Below are 22,782 nucleotides of genomic sequence, written 5' to 3' on the forward strand. Positions count from 1 at the left end.
AGCATATCTGGTTCCATTTTAATCTTATCCAATTTCCTTAAAACGTCCCCCGTGTCTTGCACATAGGAGGATAGTTCAGTTAGGAAGGGACGTAGAAAGAAATCTACATATCTACTTATCCCCTCTGTGGGTCCCCCAATCCCCGACACTATGGGACGTCCCGGTGGGTGTGTAATGCTTTTGTGCACTTTGGGGATGCAGTAAAAAGTAGGTGCTACTGGGTGAGTCGGATTTAGAAATTCAAATTCTTTTTTAGTTAATAACCCTGACTCTTTTGCTTGTCTCAGAATGATGAATAGATCATCACAAGATTTTTCATAGATTTGTCTAGTGACAGCCTCATATTGTTCTTTTACACCTAGCTGTCTCAAGACTTCTTTCACATAGTCAGCCTGGTTAAGGATGACAATATTGCCACCCTTATCGGATGGTTTAATCTGAATTTCTTTTTTACTCATCAAATCTTTTAGAGCTCTTCTCTCTTTTTTGCTTAAATTATCGCTCACTACACCTGATATTCCTATATCACCTACTTCTCTTTCCACACATTTAACAAAAGTATGGACACTAGGGGATAAGGATAGTTGGGGCATAAATTTGGACGTAGGTTTAAAGATGTTCACATAAGTTCACATAAGTGTTTCTCAGTGTAGAATTAAAGCTAAAGTCTAATGCTGTACATGATCATTATGTAATAAGCAGCTTCCAAAAATTTTGGAAATTGCAATATGCCATATTGTTTAGTTTAGTCGTATATTAAATGTATCTATGGAACTTAATTGTAGCCACCGTAATTTACATGCACTATACATTCCCCTTTAAAACACATGAAGGAGGTGTAACTTTGTATCTGCACAAGTGTTATAAAGTTTGCTGTGGTGTCTAATCAGACACATCTGATGAAGCCCTGAGTTCAGCCCGGAAAGGGGGAGGGGCGAAACGCGTAATGTTTTGAACAAGACACAGTGTGGAGGACGCCAGCATGGTGGATATGCTGTGAATCTGGCGATATCAAGTTTACACAACTGAGCAAGTGAAGAGCTGCATAGGCGGAATACATCGCTGTAAGCCACACCACGGATGAGATCCTGTCAGGTAATACCGTAGAGTGTGTGAAGAGAGCGAAGGTAAGCCATGCAGTAATAAGTCTTGCACTCTGAAAGTTTGAAGTTTGATTTGTCAATTGCACATGGGATTAAGTTTTCAACGGCGAAAGTACCACTCTTGGACTCTCATATTATATCCTCTAATCCGGTACCGGATCAAATACACACCTATGAGATATCAAGGACGGTATTCTGTCTAAACTACAACCGGAGCGTGTTCTTAACACTCAAGTGCCCGGTATTAGGGATGGACTTTCTCATGAGTCGACACTAATCTTGCATATGCTAGCTCACAGATATCAGTAGTGCACTACGCTTGCAATTTGTTTGTGTGTTGTAATCTTGTTGTTGCCACTATTCTCAGCATGTACCTTTTTGGGTTATGTTTTTATTAAAATGTATATGTTCAGCACACCTGGTTAGGATGTCATTTCTTAGTATACTGTAGGGGTGTTTTGGTGCGGCCAGGAATCCGCTTTAGCTCTTTTGGAATTGTTAGAGCTCTTTTCTAACTAATTTGGTTATATACATTTAGGATTGCCAGCACAATACGCTTTACCCCTTATTCTATCTGTGTGCACCCTATCCCTTGTATAACAATAAGTAACATATAAGTTGCAATAGACCTTATTTCTTTAGGTGAGCATCAGATTTCATTATTACACAGCAGTTTTGTGATTTGACATCTTTTTAACGGGTTTTGAACATATATAAGCAACTGAATACTAACAAAATGGCATTTAAATTAACTGAGGAAAAATGGGTTAGTGATATTGATGAAGCGTTTAAACCCTCCATCAATATCGACGAAACCAACATTGAAGAAAAAAGTAACGATGTATTTTCAGCATTTAAGGAATATAAGAAAAAAGCAATTAAGGAACTTAAAATTAAATGGGAGCTAGCTAGCTTACAAAGGTATGTTAAAGAAGAATTGATCCCCAGAGGTCTGAGGATCAGACTAGACCCAGGAATAAATTTAAGAGGAGTAGAAGCAAATACTGACTTTATCCAAAAATGGAATGCAATATTAACACAATGTACCTTAGAGTTGATGCAATTAATGATTGATGAGGATGAAAAAAGATTGGAGGAAAGTAAAATTGAGACAAACAAAATTTATGAACAGGTAAATCTCTATGCCAATGACCCAGCTTTTGACAAACTTAATAAAGAGGCTCAAAAAACCTTAGAACGATTGCAAGGTGAAATTAAGTTTAGAAAAAGGCGCAAAATGGTCAGGGACCAGGATGATTTTAAAAAAGGAACCATATATATATATACAGAAATAACAATAGTACCAGATATGCGTATGACTCAGGCACAGACAACTCTGAGAATGAACTAGATAATGCCCCCCAAAACATAAGAACTGCATTACAGGGGAGGATCCCTTTAGGGGTAGGACCCGGAGAGGAGGCAGACGAAAGAGGGGGAGGTGGTCGAGCCTATTCCAGCAGGCAGAGACAAAGGAGCAGAGGAGGGAGATACAGGAGCAACCCCCAGTACCGTATGACAACCAGGAATCAGAGGAAAGAGAGTCAGTTCTGGGAAAACACAAACTAACAAATATTGAAGAGGAAATGTCAGTAATTAATCTCTCTTCAGTTAGTTTAAATATGACACATATTGACCTTTTAAAGAAAGGATTATCATTCTGTCCCTCTAATGGTCTAGATAAATTTGAATTCGTGAAAGATTTAAACCTTTTTGCAAGGAAAATATTATTGAAAAGACTTTGGGGTAATAGATCCCAGAGTTGTAGCCCTGTTGAGAGTGAGGATGCAGAAGCAGTTGCAAATCTAGTATCCTTATTAGAAGAACAGGAGGAGACCGACATGGGCATCACCTACCCCAAAAAATCAAACTTTGAACCTACGTCCAAATTTATGCCCCAACTATCCTTATCCCCTAGTGTCCATACTTTTGTTAAATGTGTGGAAAGAGAAGTAGGTGATATAGGAATATCAGGTGTAGTGAGCGATAATTTAAGCAAAAAAGAGAGAAGAGCTCTAAAAGATTTGATGAGTAAAAAAGAAATTCAGATTAAACCATCCGATAAGGGTGGCAATATTGTCATCCTTAACCAGGCTGACTATGTGAAAGAAGTCTTGAGACAGCTAGGTGTAAAAGAACAATATGAGGCTGTCACTAGACAAATCTATGAAAAATCTTGTGATGATCTATTCATCATTCTGAGACAAGCAAAAGAGTCAGGGTTATTAACTAAAAAAGAATTTGAATTTCTAAATCCGACTCACCCAGTAGCACCTACTTTTTACTGCATCCCCAAAGTGCACAAAAGCATTACACACCCACCGGGGCGTCCCATAGTGTCGGGGATTGGGGGACCCACAGAGGGGATAAGTAGATATGTAGATTTCTTTCTACGTCCCTTCCTAACTGAACTATCCTCCTATGTGCAAGACACGGGGGACGTTTTAAGGAAATTGGATAAGATTAAAATGGAACCAGATATGCTTCTGCTCACTCTTGATGTGGAGTCACTGTACTCTTCTATCCCACATAAAGTAGGCCTGGAAGCAGCAGAATATTTCCTCAAACTACGTGGAGAAGAGTACAGTGACAACACTACCTTAGTACTCAAATTGTTGGAATTTGTGTTAACTAATAACATATTTATGTTTGATGGCAAATTTTTTAGACAGTTAAGGGGCACAGCCATGGGTGCGGCGTGCGCCCCCACCTATGCCTGTCTCCATCTAGGTGTCTGGGAGGCAGTTGATGTCTTCCAGGAATTAGATATATGGGTGGAGGCTCACGTCGCCCTATGGCTGCGCTATGTGGATGACATCCTGGTTTTGTGGAAAGGGGATGAAGCTTCGGCCAATAAATTTGTTGAGATTCTGAACAAAAACAACAGGAATTTGTTCTTAACTCACCAAATAAGTAATAAGGAAACTACCTTTTTGGATCTCAAACTTACCATTGAAGATGGGTTATTAAAAAGTAAAGTGTTTCGAAAAGAAACAGCAACTAATAATCTGTTGTTTGACTCTAGTCATCACCCGGAAGCCTTGAAAAATGGTATTCCAGTGGGACAGTTCTTGAGGCTCAAGAGATGCTGTTCCACTGAACCAGATTTTGAAAGGCAGGCCGGTGAGATGGCTCAGAGGTTCCTTCAGAGAGGTTACTCTAAAAATCAAGTAAGGAAAGGATGGCTCAGGGCTAGGCAGAAACCCAGAAATGAATTATTATATAGTACAACTGAAAAGCCTAAGGAAGAGACTAAAATTCGTCTAATAACAAAATATAATTCCCATTGGAATAAATTGCGCAATATCCTTAACAAACATTGGCACATTTTATTAAATGACAGTTCAGTTGCCAAATATATTTCTGAGTACCCACTGCTCACAGCCAAAAGAGCACCCAGTATTAAGGACAAACTGGTCCATAGTGAGTTCCAAAGAGATACCCCAAAAAATTGGCTAACACAGGCACAAACTAGGAAGGGCTGCGAACCTTGTGGCAGATGTGTGTACTGCAAGTACATTGTTAAAGCCTCAAAGTTTAGCACTGAATATTCTGAAAGGTCTTACCACATTAATGAAAGAATAGTCTGCAACACCACAAATGTCATTTATATGTTACACTGTTCGTGTCCCAAATTTTATATTGGGAAAACGACACGAGAATTAAAAGAAAGGGTGAGGGAACACAGAGATAGCATTAAGGATAAGGAGTCAGACAGTCCAGTGGCCAGACACTTCCAAAAAATGCATAATTCTGATTTCTCTCTCCTTAGAGTACTGGGTATTGAACATATCAAACCAAAGAGGAGAGGAGGCAATATTGACCAAATATTGCTCCAGCATGAGTCACGCTGGATGTACAGACTTAACACCCTCTCTCCCCTTGGTCTGAATGAAAAAATTGAATTTTCTTGTTTTCTATAAATATTCCTTACTAAACAATACACTGTTAATAAATATATATGGAAAAAATATATGTGTGCTTAGAAGTGAGCATTTTGAGATGTTCACATAAGTGTTTCTCAGTGTAGAATTAAAGCTAAAGTCTAATGCTGTACATGATCATTATGTAATAAGCAGCTTCCAAAAATTTTGGAAATTGCAATATGCCATATTGTTTAGTTTAGTCGTATATTAAATGTATCTATGGAACTTAATTGTAGCCACCGTAATTTACATGCACTATACATTCCCCTTTAAAACACATGAAGGAGGTGTAACTTTGTATCTGCACAAGTGTTATAAAGTTTGCTGTGGTGTCTAATCAGACACATCTGATGAAGCCCTGAGTTCAGCCCGGAAAGGGGGAGGGACGAAACGCGTAATGTTTTGAACAAGACACAGTGTGGAGGACGCCAGCATGGTGGATATGCTGTGAATCTGGCGATATCAAGTTTACACAACTGAGCAAGTGAAGAGCTGCATAGGCGGAATACATCGCTGTAAGCCACACATCACGGATGAGATCCTGTCAGGTAATACCGTAGAGTGTGTGAAGAGAGCGAAGGTAAGCCATGCAGTAATAAGTCTTGCACTCTGAAAGTTTGAAGTTTGATTTGTCAATTGCACATGGGATTAAGTTTTCAATGGCGAAAGTACCACTCTTGGACTCTCATATTATATCCTCTAATCCGGTACCGGATCAAATACACACCTATGAGATATCAAGGACGGTATTCTGTCTAAACTACAACCGGAGCGTGTTCTTAACACTCAAGTGCCCGGTATTGGGGATGGACTTTCTCATGAGTCGACACTAATCTTGCATATGCTAGCTCACAGATATCAGTAGTGCACTACGCTTGCAATTTGTTTGTGTGTTGTAATCTTGTTGTTGCCACCATTCTCAGCATGTACCTTTTTGGGCTATGTTTTTATTAAAATGTATATGTTCAGCACACCTGGTTAGGATGTCATTTCTTAGTATACTGTAGGGGTGTTTTGGTGCGGCCAGGAATCCGCTTTAGCTCTTTTGGAATTGTTAGAGCTCTTTTCTAACTAATTTGGTTATATACATTTAGGATTGCCAGCACAATACGCTTTACCCCTTATTCTATCTGTGTGCACCCTATCCCTTGTATAACAAAATATATATATATATATATATATATATATATATATATATATATTAATTTTGTCAGACCATTTCTAATGTGATCTAATAATCTAATAGTCAGAAGAATGACATGGCTGTATGTAATCCTATTATTAATATTGTTTTTTAACATTATTCTTTTTGATCATTTAGAACCTGAGCGTGGTGATATACATTTTTAACAAAACAACAGAGAGGGTTGGCGCACATCTAAATACTAGAATCCACATGTTTATAACATTTGCAAGCAAAATTATATTTATGCTGCAAGAGTTAAAGTCTATATATCTTTAAATAAAGTTGGGATCTTAGTCACACAATATGGCCATATTCTGCTAAGCCAGTCTACCACTTACAAGGTGTCCCAAAATCAGACTGGTCCTAACACTAGTCTGTTTAGCTTTGCTGGGCTGAGTCATTCGATTCTAATATTAAATACAGAATTCCAACATTGCAGTGCTATGCCTCAAATCATGACTGCACAGAATGAAACTCCCTAGCTTTATATGTATATATATACCATAGTCACATTATACTAGTCAGTTTACCTTTGCTGGGCTGAGTCATTCGATTCTAATATTAAATACAGAATTCCAACATTGCAGTGCTATGCCTCAAATCATGACTGCACAGAATGAAACTCCCTAGCTTAGTATATATATATATATCAAGATCACATTATATGGAATACACCTGGGCTCCTGGGCTGGGTGGTGTGCATTAACCAAAGGGATTTGGTCAACTCCCTATTATAGAAGCAAACACAAGGGGGAGTTGGTTAAGCACACCACAAAAAAACATTTTTAAGTTTTTAAAATACTAGCACACATATTGTGGGAGTGCTGCCAAAAAGACCAAAACAATAACAAAACAACAGAGAGGGTTGGCGCACATCTAAATACTAGAATCCACATGTTTATAACATTTACAAGCAAAATTATATTTATGCTGCAAGACTTAAAGTCTATATATCTTTAAATAAAGTTGGGATCTTAGTCTCAGATCCCAACTTTATTTAAAGATATATAGACTTTAAGTCTTGCAGCATAAATATAATTTTGCTTGTAAATGTTATAAACATGTGGATTCTAGTATTTAGATGTGCGCCAACCCTCTCTGTTGTTTTGTTATTGTTTTGGATATACATTTTTAGCCACACCCAAACATATATATATTTTTTACATTTTTACATATTCTCTCTCTCTCTCTCTTTTAATATATATATATATATATATATATATATATATATATATATATATATATATATACTGTATGTATGTATGTGTGTATGTATATATATATATATATATATATATATAAATACTTTTTATAACTCCTTAGGGAATAATTTTTAGCTAAATTGTCGATTTCTAAAAAAGCATAAAACCCCAAACTACCTAATGCGAGTTAAATAAGGATGGACACAATATTTTTGATCTAGGATATAGCTTATTCATTAACACGAATTTGAAACAGAAAGTAAACCCATACCGGAAGTTGTCATAAGCGTCAATCACCGCGACCGGATATGACATTGCACCTTAGAGAATATTTTTTTTTTGGCGTAAAAACTTCAGCCCACTGATTAGACAGCCTGTCCTTTTTAAGAACGCCTCACTTAAAGCCTTTATTAGTCTTGAAAAAGGCCTTGTTAAAGGTTGAAACGCATATTCGCTTCAAACTTTTTAACGGCCCAGTTTCTTCTTTGATCGGTAAGCATAATACCTATATTCGCACAGGATCTTTAGCAATATTGCACCATGTAATTTTTTTTTTTTAGGGACATCAACTTACACTTCATTGAGGATTTCTAACACATTGTTTTGAAGATTCTACATATCCTAACAGAGGAATTTGGATAAACCTTATATATATATATATATATATATATATTATATGTTTTACCTTTGCCTATATTTTTAATATATCCTTTCATATATTTCTTCACATTTTCCACTCAGTTGGAATTTTTGGAAAATAGTTTTTTGTGTACACCATAATTTTGGACACAATTTTTGGAAATCAGACTTTTTCATCACAAGAAGGATATATATTTTTATTATTGGACACTCGTTGAAACACACACTTTTTTGTAAAAAAATATTTCCAAGTCGAAGCAGCAGATAAAAAAACAACATATCCTTTATTCCTTTAAAAATATGTGCTATGGACATACAGCAACATGGATAGGGTTCAAGCAAAAAAACTCTGACCGGTTTCGGTCATATTGACCGTAATCATAGAATAGCACCTGTTAGGGGGTGCTCCCTTTTATGCTGAACAATCCATATTCATTGGTTAAAAACATTTTGTGTATTGCTGATCACCTTAACCCCTTACATACCATATTTCCCTTTAAACACAGATTGGGAAATGAGCAATGTAATGTGTACATAGGTACATAAATACAAAAGTTGCAGACAATAAAGAATGAAGAAACAAATATATAGAGTACAATCTAGAGAATAAGTACAATTTCACAGAGAACAATATAAGTTAGAATATTTGAAGCAATAAGGCTTTTAAATTAAATAAGTTGTTTAAATCAATACTTAAAACTTAAAAGGAGATATACAAACATGTTGTTTACAACCCAAGCATTCATGTTTTGATCAATATATATGGTAAAACCAAAAAACGAAATCTCTTTAATATTGTTTAACCACTCTCATTGTTAATAGAGGAAGAGATGATTTCTAACTGCCTCTTAGTGTATAGAGAAGTGGCAAGCACAGTAAAGGTAAACATGAACAAGGAAGCAAGGAAGAGCAAGTGTACATTTAAACGGGCCTATAGTAATTAAACAGATTAACAATAACCTTGTAGATAGATAACCAAAAACACTATCGAAACGTACATTAAGATAAAGTGTGTGTTACTAAACTATGCGGTATATATTGTTTTATCTATGTGTTTAACCAATATAATCTTATGGATCAGTGAAGTCTGAACACATAGACCTACTAAAAAAAAGGGGCCCATATATTCACTTGACTAAAAAGAGGGATCTCATATATGTCTATACTCCTAATACGATTATTTCTGCCAGTAATTTATGATGTCATATTCAGAGTTGTAACCATATGGTATTAAACATTTAGTTTTAAAAATCCAGTATGTTTCTTGTTTACATAGTATAGATAGCTTATCACCGCCCCTAGGTGGTGTAGTTATCTGTTCTATGGCTTGCCATTTAAAGGACCTGACGTCCTGATGGTGAAAATCAATAAAGTGGGTAGAAAGTGCTGAACAAGTACGTTTATTGGAAATGTAAGAAAGATGTTCTCTTATGCGTTTACCTACTTTTCTGGTAGTTCTACCTGTATATTGTTTTTTACAGATAGTGTAGTCAATTATGTAAATTACAAATGTACTTTTACAGTTGACACAGCCTTTGGTGTTAAATTCTTCTCCCGTTACATGGGACTTGAATGTTTGTGAAATATTTATGTGGTCACAAGAGGTACAAACTTTTTTGCCACATTTAAATGTGCCATTATGTCTCAACCATGATGACCCTGAATGTTTATCACTCCTTAACATACTTGGGGCTAAGATGTTACCTAGGGTCACATTTCTTTTTGGGACAAACATACAGCCCTGTTCAATTATGTCCCTTAGATCCTTGTCCCCCCTTAGTATTGGTAAATTCTTATTAATGATTTTGCAGACTTCATCGTATTGAGAGGAGTATGAAGTGATAAATTTAAGACTCTGTTTTGAATTGAGAGGAGTATGAAGTGATAAATTTAAGACTCTGTTTTGAATTTGTGGAGTTACGTGTTGATTTTTCTAATGCACTTGCCCTATTGATGTCCTTAACTTCAAAAAATGCTTTGTCTATGACTCTAGTGGGATAACCCATTTTTTGCATTCTCATTTTTAAATCTCTGCTTTCCATCCGAAAGGCATCCTCATGTGTGCAATTTCTCTTTGCCCGCAGGAATTGACTTTTAGCAATTCCTTTGAACACGTGTTTCGGATGGCAACTGCGGGCATGTAGGAGACTGTTGCCCGAAATAGGCTTACCGTAGAGAGCAGAGATAATGGTTCCTCCTTCTGGATTTCCTATAAGTGAGATGTCAAGAAAATTAATGTTCTTTTTTTGCCAATCATAGGTGAATTGTAATCCTACCCTATTGTTATTTAGGGTGGTAACAAACTCCTTAGCAGTTTCAGAGTCGGATGACCACACTATCAGTAGGTCATCAATGAACCTGACATATTTCACTATGTGCTCAGATGGGGTGGTACTACCTCCATAGATGTGGCCCCGCTCCCACCAACCCATATATAGGTTGGCATAGGAGGGGGCAAATTTAGCCCCCATAGCAGTGCCACGTCTCTGGAGGTAGTAGCACCCCTGAAACATAAAGAAATTGTGTTCTAATAGAAACTTCACAATTCTTACAATCAGATTTTTAGAATTAGCTGAAAGATCAGTGAGTAAGTCCAAGAAAAAACTCACAGCTTGCAGACCCTGGGTGTGAGGGATGGAGGAGTACAGGGACACGGCGTCATGTCCTTTGCACATGTTTTTAAAGGAATAAAGGATATGTTTTTTTATCTGCTGCTTCGACTTGGAAATATTTTTTTACATTTATAGTGGAATGTGGGGATTCCACTCCTATATTCACGAAGCACACTATTTGCCATATTTGGACTACTTCTCCTAACTTGCCTTATTCTAATGCTCTTTACGCGCTATGCACTCCCACCAACAGACCTGGGACTTCTAACATTTGCCAATACTATACTGGATGATCACTTCATCACTTCATCAATACTGTGTTTTGTACACTGATTACCGGATCCGGCATTCAACTGGTGTATTTCTTTTCTGCTAAGAAGCGCTACATACGCTCATTGTTTTGGCGTGATTGATACGCCCATTTGTATTGTCATCGAGGAAAGACCTGGTCTGCTACATGATTGGCTGATCCCTCGTCACGTGGTACGCCATCAGCAGCTTGCATGAGGAAACGGACTACCGCCTATGCAAAGACGCTGTGATCGTGAGACAGAGGAATAGGGATACCGGCTACACCAGACCAGCTGATTTACACTAGAGGATCGAAGTGGTGAGTGCATACCTGCTGAAGTTTGTAGCATTAAATGCGAACTGTTGCTGTTACGCTGTGTTAAGTGTTCAAATGACTTTTCAGTTACAAGTCAGAGGGATTATACGTTTTTCCCGGAATTTATTTACACTTTAGCAAAGGCTGCTTTGATCTATATTAGAGCTATTCAGGACTTTGTCGAAACAGTGCTTGCAAGCACTGGTCCTAATAGCTAGATCCAGCAACTTTTGAAATAACGCATTGCGCAGATAAACACCACTAATTCTCTCTTTCTCTCTTTTTTTTTTTACACACTTTTTTGCACACCATATTGTTTATAGAACTTTGTTTGTATATTGCAATTGCAAATATATTTCAACTGTTTATTGTTGTATGATTAATTTTAGATACGGAAACGTACCTTTCTTTCATGTAATTAGCAAGAGTCCATGAGCTAGTGACGTATGGGATATACATTCCTACCAGGAGGGGCAAAGTTTCCCAAACCTCAAAATGCCTATAAATACACCCCTCACCACACCCACAAATCAGTTTTACAAACTTTGCCTCCCGTAGAGGTGGTGAAGTAAGTTTGTGCTAGATTCTTCGTTGATATGCGCTTTGCAGCAGGCTGGAGCCCGGTTTTCCTCTCAGTGTGCAGTGAATGTCAGAGGGATGTGAAGAGAGTATTGCCTATTTGAATTCAATGATCTCCTTCTACGGGGTCTATTTCATAGGTTCTCTGTTATCGGTCGTAGAGATTCATCTCTTACCTCCCTTTTCAGATCGACAATATACTCTTATATATACCATTACCTCTACTGATTCTCGTTTCAGTGCTTGTTTGGCTTTCTACTACATGTAGATGAGTGTCCGGGGGTAAGTAAGTCTTATTTTTGTGACACTCTAAGCTATGGTTGGGCACTTTTATATAAAGTTCTAAATATGTGTTTAAACATTTATTTGCCTTGATTCAGGATGTTCGATATTCCTTATTTCAGACAGTCAGTTTCATTATTTGGGATAATGCATATGAATAAACATTTTTTCTTACCTTAAAATTTTACTTTTTTTCCTGTGGGCTGTTAGGCTCGCGGGGGCTGAAAATGCTTCATTTTATTGCGTCATTCTTGGCGCAGACTTTTTCTGGCGCAAAAAATTTTCTTTGTCATTTCCGGCGTCATACTTGTCGCCGGAAGTTGCGTCATTTTTTTGACGTTTTTGCGTCAAAAATGTTGGCATCACCGGATGTGGCGTCATTTTTGGCGCTAAAAAATATGGGCGTCATTTTTGTCTCCACATTATTTAAGTCTCTTTGTTTATTTGCTTCTGGTTGCTAGAAGCTTGTTCATTGGCATTTTTTCCCATTCCTGAAACTGTCATTTAAGGAATTTGATCAATTTTGCTTTATATGTTGTTTTTTTCTGTTACATGTTGCAAGATGTCTCAGATTGACCCTGAATCAGAAGCTACTTCTGGAAAATCGCTGCCTGATGCTGGATCTACCAAAGTTAAGTGTATTTGTTGTAAACTTGTGGTAACTGTTCCTCCGGCTGTTGTTTGTGATGAATGTCATGACAAACTTGCTAATGCAGATAATATTTCCTTTAGTAATGTTCCATTACCTGTTGCTGTTCCATCAACATCTAATTCTCAGGGTGTTCCTGTTAACATAAGAGATTTTGTTTCTAAATCTATTAGGAAGGCTATGTCTGTTATTCCTCCTTCCAGTAAACGTAAAAGGTCTTTTAAAACTTCTCATTTTCCAGATGAATTTTTAAATGAACATCATCATTCTGATTCTGTTTTTGATAATGATTTTTCTGGTTCAGAGGATTCTGTTTCAGAGATTGATACTGATAAATCTTCATATTTATTCAAAATGGAATTTATTCGTTCTTTACTTAAAGAAGTCTTAATTGCTTTAGAAATAGAGGAATCTGGTCCTCTTGATACTAAATCTAAACGTTTAAATACGGTTTTTAAACTTCCTGTAGTTATTCCAGAGGTTTTTCCCATCCCTGATGCTATTTCTGAAGTAATTTCCAGGGAATGGAATAATCTGGGTAATTCATTTACTCCTTCTAACGGGTTTAAGAAATGATATCCTGTGCCATCTGACAGATTAGAGTTTTGGGACAAAATCCCTAAGGTTGATGGGGCTATCTCTACTCTTGCTAAACGTACTACTATTCCTACGGCAGATAGTACTTCCTTTAAGGATCCTTTAGATAGGAAAATTAAATCCTTTCTAAGAAAAGCTTACTTATGTTCAGGTAATCTTCTTAGGCCTGCTATATCTTTGGCGGATGTTGCTGCAGCTTCAACTTTCTGGTTGGAGGCTTTAGCACAACAAGTAACAGATCATAATACTCATAGCATTGTTAATCTTCTTCAACATGCTAATAACTTTATTTGTGATGCCATATTTGATATCATTAGGGTTGATGTCAGGTATATGTCTTTAGCTATTTTAGCTAGAAGAGCTTTATGGCTTAAAACTTGCAATGCTGATATGTCTTCTAAGTCAACTTTGCTTTCCCTTTCTTTCCAAGGTAATACATTGTTTGGTTCACAGTTGGATTCTATTATTTCAACTGTTACTGGGGGGAAAGGATTTTTTTTATCACAGGATAAAAAATCTAAAGGGAAATATAGGGCTGCTAATCGTTTTCGTTCCTTTCATCACAATAAGGAACAAAAGCCTGATCCTTCCCCTACAGGAACGGTATCAGTTTGGAAACCATCTCCAGTCTGGAATAAATCCAAGCCTTTTAGAAAGCCAAAGCCAGCTCCCAAGTCCACATGAAGGTGCGGCCCTCATTCCAGCCCAGCTGTTAGGGGGCAGATTACGATTTTTCAAAGAAATTTGGATCAATTCGATTCACAAGCTTTGGATTCAGAACATTGTTTCACAAGGGTACAGAATAGGCTTCAAGATAAGGCCTCCTGCAAGAAAAAATTTTCTTTCTCGTGTTCCAATAAATCCAGTGAAGGCTCAAGCATTTCTGAAATGTGTTTCAGATCTAGAGTTGGCTGGAGTAATTGTGCCAGTTCCAGTTCTGGAACAGGGTCTGGGGTTTTACTAAAATCTATTCATTGTACCAAAGAAGGAGAATTCCTTCAGACCAGTTCTGGATTTAAAAATATTGAATCGTTATGTAAGAAAACCAACATTCAAAATGGTAACTATAAGGACTATTCTGCCTTTTGTTCAGCAAGGGCATTATATGTCCACAATAGATTTACAAGATGCATATCTGCATATTCCGATTCATCCAGATCACTATCAGTTTCTGAGATTCTCTTTTCTAGACAAGCATTACCAGTTTGTGGCTCTGCCGTTTGGCCTAGCAACAGCTCCAAGGATTTTTACAAAGGTTCTCAGTGCCCTACTATCTGTAATCGGAGAACAGGGTATTGTGGTATTTCCTTATTTGGACGATATCTTGGTACTTGCTCAGTCTTCACATTTAGCAGAATCTCATACGAATCGACTTGTATCGTTTCTTCGAGAACATGGTTGGAGGATCAATTTACCAAAGAGTTCATTGATTCCTCAGACAAGGGTAACCTTTTTAGGTTTCCAGATAGATTCAGTGTCCATGACTCTGTCATTGACGGACAAGAGACGTCTGAAATTGGTTTCAGCTTGTCAAAACCTTCAGTCTCAATCATTCCCTTCGGTAGCCTTATGCATGGAAATTCTAGGTCTTATGACTGCTGCATCGGACGCGATCCCCTTTGCTCGTTTTCACATGCGACCTCTTCAGCTCTGTATGCTGAACCAGTGGTGCAGGGATTATACAAAGATATCACAATTAATATCTTTAAAACCGAATGTACGACACTCTCTGACGTGGTGGACAGACCACCATCGTTTAGTTCAGGGGGCTTCTTTTGTTCTTACGACCTGGACTGTGATCTCAACGGATGCAAGTCTGACAGGTTGGGGAGCTGTATGGGGGTCTCTGACAGCGCAGGGGGTTTGGGAATCTCAGGAGGCGAAATTACCAATCAACATTTTGGAACTCCGTGCGATTTTCAGAGCTCTTCAGTCGTGGCATATGTCATTTGTTTTCAGACGGACAATGTCACAACCGTGGCATATGTCAATCATCAAGGAGGGACTCACAGTCCTCTGGCTATGAAAGAAGTATCTCGAATACTTGTATGGGCGGAATCCAGCTCCTGTCTAATTTCTGCAGTTCACATCCCAGGTATAGACAATTGGGAAGCGGATTATCTCAGTCGCCAAACACTACATCCGGGCGAATTGTCTCTTCACCCAGAAGTATTTCTTCAGATTGTTCAAATCTGGGGACTTCCAGAAATAGATCTGATGGCTTCTCATCTAAACAAGAAGCTTCCCAGGTATCTGTCCAGATCCAGGGATCCTCAGGCGGAAGCAGTGGATGCATTGTCACTTCCTTGGAAGTATCATCCTGCCTATATCTTTCCGCCTCTAGTTCTTCTTCCAAGAGTGATTTCCAAGATTCTAAAGGAGCGTTCGTTTGTTCTGCTGGTGGCTCCAGCATGGCCTCACAGGTTTTGGTATGCGGATCTTGTTCGGATGGCTGCTTGCCAACCGTGGACTCTTCCGTTGAGACCAGACCTTCTATCGCAAGGTCCTTTTTTCCATCAGGATCTCAAATCCTTAAATTTGAAGGTATGGAGATTGAACGCTTGATTCTCAGTCATAGAGGTTTCTCTGACTCTGTAATTGATACTATGTTACAGGCTCGTAAATCTGTGTCTAGGAAGATATATTATCGAGTCTGGAAGACTTACATTTCTTGGTGTTCTTCTCATCATTTTTCTTGGCATTCTTTTAGAATTCCTAGAATTTTACAGTTTCTTCAGGATGGTTTGGATAAAGGTTTGTCTGCAAGTTCTTTGAAAGGACAAATCTCTGCTCTTTCTGTTCTTTTTCACAGAAAGATTGCTAATCTTCCTGATATTCATTGTTTTGTACAGGCTTTGGTTCGTATAAAACCTGTCATTAAGTCAATTTCTCCTCCTTGGAGTTTGAATTTGGTTCTGGGGGCTCTTCAAGCTCCTCCGTTTGAACCTATGCATTCGCTGGATATTAAATTACTTTCTTGGAAAGTTTTGTTTCTTTTGGCCATCTCTTCTGCTAGAAGAGTTTCTGAATTTTCTGCTCTTTCTTGTGAGTCTCCTTTTCTGATTTTTCATCAGGATAAGGCGGTTTTGCGAACTTCATTTAAATTTTTACCTAAGGTTGTGAATTCTAACAACATTAGTAGAGAAATTGTGGTTCCTTCATTGTGTCCTATCCTAAGAACTCTAAGGAAAGATTGTTGCATTCTTTGGATGTAGTTAGAGCTTTGAAATATTATGTTGAAGCTACTAAAGATTTCCGAAAGACTTCTAGTCTATTTGTTATCTTTTCTGGTTCTAGGAAAGGTCAGAAGGCCTCTGCCATTTCTTTGGCATCTTGGTTAAAGTCTTTGATTCATCATGCTTATGTTGAGTCGGGTAGAACTCCGCCTCAAAGGATTACAGCTCATTCGACTAGGTCAGTCTCTACTTCCTGGGCATTTAGGAATGAAGCTTCGGTTGATCAGATTTGCAAAGCAGCAACTTGGTCTTCTTTGCATACTTTTACTAAATTCAACCATTTTGATGTGTTTTCTTCTTCTGAAGCAGTCTTTGGTAGAAAGGTACTTCAGGCAGCTGTTTCAGTTTGATTTTTCTGCTTATAATTTCAGTTTTTTTCATTATATGATTTAAACTTTGTTTGGGGTGTGGATTATTTTTCAGCGGAATTGGCTGTCTTTATTTTATCCCTCGCTCTCTAGTGACTCTTGCGTGGAAGATCCACATCTTGGGTATTCATTATCCCATACGTCACTAGCTCATGGACTCTTGCTAATTACATGAAAGAAAACATAATTTATGTAAGAACTTACCTGATAAATTCATTTCTTTCATATTAGCAAGAGAGGCCCACCCTTTTTTGTGGTGGTTATGATTTTTTTGTATAAAGCACAATTATTCCAATTCCTTATTTTTTATGCTTTCGCACTTTTTTCTTATCACCCCACTTCTTGGCTATTCGTTAAACTGATTTGTGGGTGTGGTGAGGGGTGTATTTATAGGCATTTTGAGGTTTGGGAAACTTTGCCCCTCCTGGTAGGAATGTATATCCCATACGTCACTAGCTCATAGACTTTTGCTAATATGAAAGAAATTAATTTATCAGGTAAGTTCTTACATAAATTATGTTTTTGTGCATTTTATATAATCATTTCCATATGTCAGATAAAGTTGTTATTAACAACAAGAAGGTCATATTTTATTACTAATTTTCAGTAATTTTTAGTAGTTTTAGCCAATTATATATTGGTGTCTTTTGTGAGAATAAATCTTTCATATCTACAACACTTTTTAGCCTTTTTTTTTTAGCTATGCATACCTCATTTTTTTTTATTTCACCTAAGATCTGGTTGAGAGATCTTGCTTATAGGAGGAGCCTGTGTGGTTTTAACTTTGGCGCTGTGTATTACCTCACAAGCTCACATAAATTGCCTAAAAGTATTAACCCAAGCCTTCATGGGAGAAAGTGAAATAAGCACAATTTAAGGTCTATGTCAATGTAGATAATAAAAAAATACATATAGAAATAAAGGCCCTGTTCATATGTCATCCCTATATATAACATCCCTAGGGATTTGAAGCACACATACACACACATTAATACCAGTTTTTAATTATTTTTCTTTATGTTATCTATGCAAAAACAAATGTTTAAAGTGTTCTCATTAATATTTTATATGTTTTAGCTGAATTTTCTTTTTGAAAAATTTTAGAAGTAAGCATGTCATTATAAATATTGTTCTCTTTTCTTTTTAAATTGAAACTGTTTTAAAAAAGAAAACATTTGTTATTTTTCCCCTACGCTGAATGGTTCCATATATGAAGGGAACAGTCAGATATGTAGGGAATGTATTCAAAAGAATTCATCTTGAGCTTGATAAGGCTCTTTAAACAGAACTGACTGTAGGCAGGTAGGATGGAGCCTTAAAGGGCCATTATACACTCATTTTTTCTTTGCATAAATGTTTTGTAGATGATCTATTTATAAAGCCCATAAAGTTTGTTTTTTTTAAAAATGTATAATTTTGCTTATTTTTAAATAACATTGCTCTGATTTTCAGACTCCTAACCAAGCCCCAAAGTTTTATTTGAATACCGTCAGCTACCTTCTCCAGCTTGCTCCTGTTTGTGTAAAGGGTCTTTTCATATGCAAAAGAAGGGGGAGTGTCTTATTTCCCACTTGCAGTGGGCTTTCCAACTGCCTTTTCAACAGAGCTAAACTTAAAGCTTCTAAGTACGTTTTTAAACGGTTTTATACTGAATTTTTATATCAGTATCTGTGCATCTTATTCTTTATAGTAGTGTCTATTACATGCAGTTATATGAAAATGAGTGTATACTGTCCCTTTAAAGAGAATAATGAGCTAATAATATTTCTTCAAAAAGCAAACGGGTCCAGTACTGTATTGGTATTTTATTTATTTAAGTTTATATATTTTTTTTAAGTTTGATGTGAAACAATGAGAGCACAGTTTGAAAGACTCAAGCTGAAGTGGCGGATCAGAAAACATAAAGAGGTTCTGTCTATAGCTGAGCACACTGCTAATATTTATCTGCTAAAACACAGTTTGGCTGCAGACTATTTCATCTCTGTAAAGGCTCTGCTTGTTAAGTATTGATCAATTTGTTTAATGCATTTTCATTCTCTATTTTATTTATCCTATAAGTACCTTTTGTGCGCAGGCCGTTTGTATAATTCTATAAATTTAATTCATTATTTTATTGTTATATAAAAGTGAAGGAAGCAAATATCTATACAAAACGCAGTCTTTATTCCTATGTAAATAATTGTTTGCTTACTTTTTTTTTTTTATTTGTGCTGATTTTTGCAGTGACAATACTTGACATATGTTTTTTAAAAAAATGGGAATTAATATGGGAATAAAGATTTTTTCCTGTAGCTTGTAGGCCATACTTATGTTTGCAATCTACTGAATAAATATCTGGTAAAACATTATGGTATGAAACAGGACATTGTTACACAAGATCTTGGCTTCTGTTCGTTAGCTAACAGTACAATGTATGAGCTTGTGAGAAAAAAAAATATGAACTCTGTAAACCTCTGTTCATTCCGTGAATTATTATTACCCTAAAAAGCATTTTGTCTCCCTGTGCCCTATATAAAATTTTAATTTTGTAACATGAAATTAGTTTACGTTCTAGTATGTATCCTGTTTGCACTTCTGTTGAAGAAAGTTTTAATGGTCTGCTTAATAGGATAATGTTTTTGGTCCTTTTAAAGCTTTTTGACAGGTCTTAAATTTGTTTGCATTACATCATTATGGGGACAGGAAACCTCAAAAATTGAATTCATTATTTGGATAGAACAATTTTAAACAACTTTCAAATTTACATTTATTATCAAATATGCCTTATTCTCTTTTTTATCCTTTGCGGAAGGAACAGCGTACTACTGGCAGCTAGCTGAACACATCTAGTTAGCCAATCACAAAAGACAAACATATGCAGGCTTAGATAGCTCATTCACTGACTTCAGTGTGGTTATCAGGGAAGCACTATACTCCCTTTCCATTCTAAGTTACAGTGCCAACACAGTTACCAAGAGTACAGTTGAAACATCATCAGAGAGCAAGGTGCAAGAGGAACAATGACCACGGGGCTTATTTAGTGTTTGTTACTGGTTAATTCTACTGGCATTAAGCGGTTAATTTAAGGTCTCTGTCAATAACTGCCATCCAAGAAGATAATAATTGTTACTATGTTACTGACATCCAATGAAATATTTCCAAACATTTAATTAAAACTCAGTTCTTGGCAGCCAGGGTGGGAGAGTGAAATGCAAGTGACATCTGAATAGTACAGAGTGGGGCTCCGAATGGGCGTTTATGGGAGATGTTTAAGAATTTTAGGATTGGGTTTGATCGAGTCAGGTTTGGATAATCCTGTAAATTCCAGAACAACTGGCAGCTCTGCAGGGAGGTAATTAGATGCCTTTAAGAGTTGCTAACATTCAAATGGATAATAAATGATCTGTGTAGCCCTGGCATCAAATTGTTTAATAACTTGTTTTTGTGTGTTATTGCCATGTAGAGTGTAATTACTGGTTTGTATGTTAGTGACAGCCAAGGGCTTAATTAATGTTCTGTTTTACTGAGGGGCCAAGGGCTAATTACTGGTAGGGTTGTCTTTAACTGGACAGTCCAGCATTTTAGCATGCTGTTCAGTAAAATATGTACAAAAATACTGGACATTAAAATGTCCAGTATTTTTCAAGTCCCCTAAGTATCAGCTAAATTTAAAGGGCCTCTTATGCCTTTATGTATTACAAATATGGACTAAAAAGTAACACTGTGATCTTTCTGTTATGTGTGTTAAAGGGGGTGTGTTAAATCATTGCTGTGTGTGTGCTCCTGGCAGTCATAAGGGTCAAATCACTACTGCATACAATGTGTTGGTGGCAACCAATGGGATGCAATGACTGCTCAGTTGTGTAAAAATATACATAGTGGGATCAAGGGTGGAGAACTAAGGTTGAGATTTTGGGGGGATACTGTGTTACCCCACCTATAGATCATCCAGTATTTTTATGGAGCACAACTGGCAACCATAATTACTGGTGCATGCGTTACCGGCATAAAAGGGGGTAATTAATGGTGCATGCGTTACTGGCATAAAAGGGGGTAATTAATGGTGTGTGAGTTATTGGCATAAAAGGTGGTAATTAATGGTGCATGCGTTACTGGCATAAAAGGGGGTAATTAATGGAGCATGCATTACTGGCATAAAAGGGGGTAATTATTGGAGCATGCGTTACTGGCATAAAAGGGGGTAATTAATGGTGTGTGCTATAAATAAACATAAGGATACACATATGCGTATTGATATTTGATCAATTTTGAGAGCATATACTTTTCAATACATATCTGGAAGACTTACTTCGAAATAAAATCTAGCAGGTTATTAAATTTACTTGAATCCACAACCATCCACATCTCAGAATACAGTCCCCAATCTTTTTCAGTGGTGATGGGAATGTGTATAACTACAGAAATACAATTTTTTTAAGGTGAACTCATAACAAGGAAAAAAAAATACTAAATCACAAAAGAACATTTTTGGGTGTCATATTTCTTTAACCAAGCATACTTCTTTACTAGTTGCTATATAGTAACATTAAAATATAAGATAATTAGCTATCTCTTATCTCGTTTGGAAAATATATGGCTGTCACAATTTACACATACTTTTTAATTCTCTTAAAAATAACCCAAATCGTTTTGAAATGACTGTATCCTTTTCAAGCAAGTTCCATTTTATGTCTATAGGTTATTGGGCATACAGGGCATTTGCCTGGTGGGCCAGGGCCTGGTTGCCTTAGCCCCACACAGTCACCAGCCTTTGGGCATGATGCAGGGCCAGCTCTGCCTCTTACTGTCTTGCTGGAAAAATAACTCCTCTTGATGATGCCTGTGGGTGCTGTTATTCTGTGATTGTGGATGTCTGGGGTGCTTTGTCTGACTGTGCGTGTGGGTGCTGACTGCCTGTGGATGTCTTTGTGTGTTTTTTCTCCCTAATAGTGCAGCTTATGTGTGATGACAAGTGCTCACGTGGCTGTTATTTTGAGTGATTGTGACTACACAGGATAATGTGAACTGTTTTTTTTTTTTTTAAATTACATTTCACTTTTTTACTATTGAATGACAACCAATTTACAAAATACTTTTGGTAGAATACTTTTGGTACTCACTTGCCTGACAGATGCATTGTATCACCTGTTTAGTGAGAATAATTCTCCATGGACGAAAACATTGATATCTTTTGGAATGACCCACTGTTTGATGCTAAAACCCAATGCATTTAGCCTGTCTATTTCCCTTTTTATATTCAAATCCTAGAGGAACATAGTTTTGTCCTGAAGGTTTTTATAAACAATATTATTTTAGCCTTTAATGTAGCAGTTAACATTTTAACCATTATTACCTTAGTGTTATCTTTACGGTGTTAAATATAAATTTAAACATTAACCTACAGCATTTAACTCGTTGCCACCCCTATGCACAGTTTAATTAGATGTTATTTTTTGTCCTCACTGTAATTTACTTTGAAACTGGCTTGTATGAGCTATACCAGCTTATCAATGCAGCAAGTGGAAATCTATTGTGTCAGTGACGTCTAACAAGACTCATGACTCATCCACAATTGTGGCCTCCAATCAAGAAGCAATGGGAGGACAAGTTTCACACGTAGAGAACCTGGCTTGTCTCTAGTGATGCATACATGGCTGGTGGAAGTTAGGATTAATCACACAAGAACAGGGGTTGTCAATCACAGCTGCTTCTTAACTTGTGGTTGCAATTTCATAATAGAGACCTTTTCATTTTCACATTAATCCTAAAAGGGACATTGTGGTCAAAATGTAAATGCACATAGATTAATTTCATCTT

At 37.0% G+C, this 22,782-nt stretch overlaps 1 protein-coding gene across 1 annotated transcript in view; it reads left to right on the forward strand.

The window, feature by feature from the left end:
- Positions 1 to 22,782, forward strand: part of TBC1D4 (TBC1 domain family member 4) — a 411,701-nt gene that overhangs the window by 200,363 nt on the left and 188,556 nt on the right.

The sequence above is a fragment of the Bombina bombina genome, chromosome 3 (genome assembly GCF_027579735.1).
Source record: "Bombina bombina isolate aBomBom1 chromosome 3, aBomBom1.pri, whole genome shotgun sequence".
Classification (NCBI taxonomy): domain Eukaryota; kingdom Metazoa; phylum Chordata; class Amphibia; order Anura; family Bombinatoridae; genus Bombina; species Bombina bombina.